General features: G+C 38.5%; 1 protein-coding gene across 8 annotated transcripts in view; it reads left to right on the top strand.

Moving 5' to 3' along the window:
• NR1H4 (nuclear receptor subfamily 1 group H member 4) overlaps nucleotides 1-3,019 on the top strand; it is a 112,682-nt gene that overhangs the window by 55,087 nt on the left and 54,576 nt on the right. The window lies entirely within an intron of this gene.

Genomic DNA, 3,019 nt, shown 5'->3' with positions numbered 1-3,019 from the left:
GATGGGCCCCAAATCTTCAGGTATCACTTCATGAGTGTACACATCAAACAGGGCCGCATCATAAGAACTAAGTTTTCTTAGATTACAGTTTATAATTGAATGCTAGCTCACAATTCATTCAGATATCTAATTTACATATATATATCCCTGGGCCACTGTAGAGGTAGCATTATCGATTCCTGGAAAATATTATGATTTGCATACAGGAGACATCTGGAAAATATATTAATCATATCCTTTATCTAGCCAATGGCATAAAATTTTAAATGCTACTGTACAAAGGAATATATACATATATCAGAATGTTTATTAGAATAAAATACATGGAATGTTCACTTATATTGGTTAAAAACTTAAGTAACTGACACTACTTAAGAAAATGAGGAGGGTTAGACAAGGTGAAATGTTGATAATGCTCATTCAGTAAGCCAAAACCATACCTGCAAAACTAGTATATGTCAGATAAAACAAACAAAATATGGAAATGGAAATATATGTTGGTCTTAGATTTCCATTTCTTGGACAATCTCGAGAGCAAGATTTTTGACTCAGAGTCCAGTGATTTCAATCTATCTTCTTTTGAAGTTTTCTATATTATTCAATATTTCCTCCCATTGAATCCTTTACTTTTGCAACTTGGGGCAAAGTTATTTTCTTCAGCTTGAGATATCCTGAGTGTGCTCTTTGCTTTGTTCTCCAACTCCAGGGTTCTGCATGCTTCACTAGAATGCTTTACTTTCTCTTCTCGAGCTGCCCTTTGAAGTGTTCTGTTCTTCTAGCATCATTTCTTCAATTTGCTCTAAGTTCAAGGGAAAGGATTGGAGTCTCTTCTGACAGAAACTTTGGTCTTTAGTTCTTCCATATCTTTTGAATAACCTTTTATTTTCTTTTTGTCATCCCACAGCTCATCTGTTCATTAGTGTATAATATGTCTAATCTGTGTTTTAGATGGTCCCTGAATTCCAGTGGGATGTCTCAAAGTTGCATGTTGGCTCTCATGGACTTGTTTAATTTTCTTCAGCTTCAACAGGAACTTACCTGTGAGCAATTGATGGCAAAAGCCACAGTTAGCCCTTGTCTTTATTTGGCTGATGATATTAAGCTTCTCCGTCATCTCTTCCCATGGATGTAGTCAATCTTATTCCTGTGTATTACATCTCATGTGGTCCATGTGTGCATTTACTGTTTATATTATTGGAAAACGGTATTTGCAATGACGAAGTAGTTCATCTTGCAAAATTCTATCCAGCTACCTCCAGCTTTGTTGCTTCATTTCTATCATGAAGGCCATATTTTCCAACTATTTAACTTCCTTCTTTGTTTCTAATATTCACATTCTAAGCATGAGTAATTATCACTGAATCATGAGTGCATGTTTGATCAATTTCAGATGAAAGAAGTTGGTAGAATTTTTCTATTTCTTTACCTTTGGTTTAAGCGAATGGCGCATAATTTGAATAGGTGTATAGATATACTGTCACAAAGACATTGCAATTTAAGATCGATCTTGAAATGTTATTTTTGATGATGAGTGACATTTTCTTTAACTTATCATTCCTATCATAGTAAAGGAGCCCTGATGGTGTAGTGGTTATGTGCTGGGCTGTGATCCACGGGGCTGGCAGTTCTAAACCACTAGCAGCTCCAATGGAGAAAGATTGGGCTTTCTACTCTGCTAAACAGTTACAGTTTCAGAAACTCACAGGGGGTTGCTATGAGTCAGCATTGATTCGACGACAGTGAGTTTGTTTAGAACATAGTAAACCATAGGATTGTCATCTTCAAAACGGTCAACACAATTCCATTTTAGCTCATTAATGCGTAGGATATCCATCTTTGTGTGTTTCCATTCATTTGATGACCCCCAATTCTCCTACCTTCATACATCATACATTCCAGATTCCAGTTATTAATGGATGTTTGCAATTGTTCCTTCTCGTGTTGAGTCACCAGTGAAGATCCCTAAAACTCTGCTCCAGTCTCCTTATTAGGTGGGGACTCAGATTCAAGGCAGTAGCTTTGGTCCCCTGGGGAGCTCCTTTTCCTCCACTGAACCAGACTGTGTTCAGCTACCCTTCAGGAGGCTTTCTGTGGCTAATCTTTCAGGGGGTATTGCTTAGCCCACTTCCTAGTCTGCTCTGGCTTAGGGAGTTTTACTGAAACCTGTTCATCATGTTGGTATTTGAAGTAATGATGGTACAGCTTCTAGCATCCTAGCGACATGTAACCCCCTGAAGTATGAGAAACTAACAGATGAGTGGGGCTGTTTGCATCGGTGGTGTCATCAGGATGTGATTAATGTTGTAGTGTGAAAGAATGTCCTCTTTTCGATATTCTGGCATATAATTAGATAGATGGTACTGACAAGTTACTTTAAGTTGTTGTTGTTTTGGTTAAGCAGAGAATTATTGTCAGACTAGTTAATTGACTCTTAGGACTATGCTCAAAGAATTGAAAACAATGACACAAACAGACAGGTGTACCCCATGTTTATGGAAACATCATTCACAATAACTAAAGGTAGAAGCAACCCAAATGCATGAACCAAATACTGAGTAAACAAAATATGGTATATATGTATAATGTGGTTAGGTACATACAATGGAAATGTTACTCAGCTGCCAGAAGAAGCCAGCTCCTAGCACAATCACTACGGGTTCGGTAGGCGCAATTGTACAGCAATAATAAGTAAATATTATAGTAAAGTCATAGAGAGCATGAGAGATAAAAGAGATAGATAGAAATAAATGGAGTCAGACACATTTCATTGTAGCATTGCTCACCTCAGCCCCGCTTGGTAATCCACGTGGAGAGAGAGAGAATTTTAATGCTCCCCGAGCTTTTATACTCTCTGGGGACGTTCAAGCCCCCACATTACAGGCGAAGACATACGTCACAGGAAAGGGTTGTGCTACAGGTATTACAGTGATGGGAGGGGGTGATCTAGGGACATACATGCTATAGGAAGAGGAGGGACAGCCGGTTTGGCCTGTCCCTGGCCCAACTGATAGAGACCATT

Source organism: Echinops telfairi, unplaced genomic scaffold, assembly GCF_000313985.2.
Source record: "Echinops telfairi isolate 266 unplaced genomic scaffold, ASM31398v2 ScPeMD7_2;HRSCAF=8, whole genome shotgun sequence".
In the NCBI taxonomy this organism is placed as follows: domain Eukaryota; kingdom Metazoa; phylum Chordata; class Mammalia; order Afrosoricida; family Tenrecidae; genus Echinops; species Echinops telfairi.
Note: the sequence above shows the minus strand (reverse complement) of the source record. Positions and strands in the feature narration are given on the sequence as shown.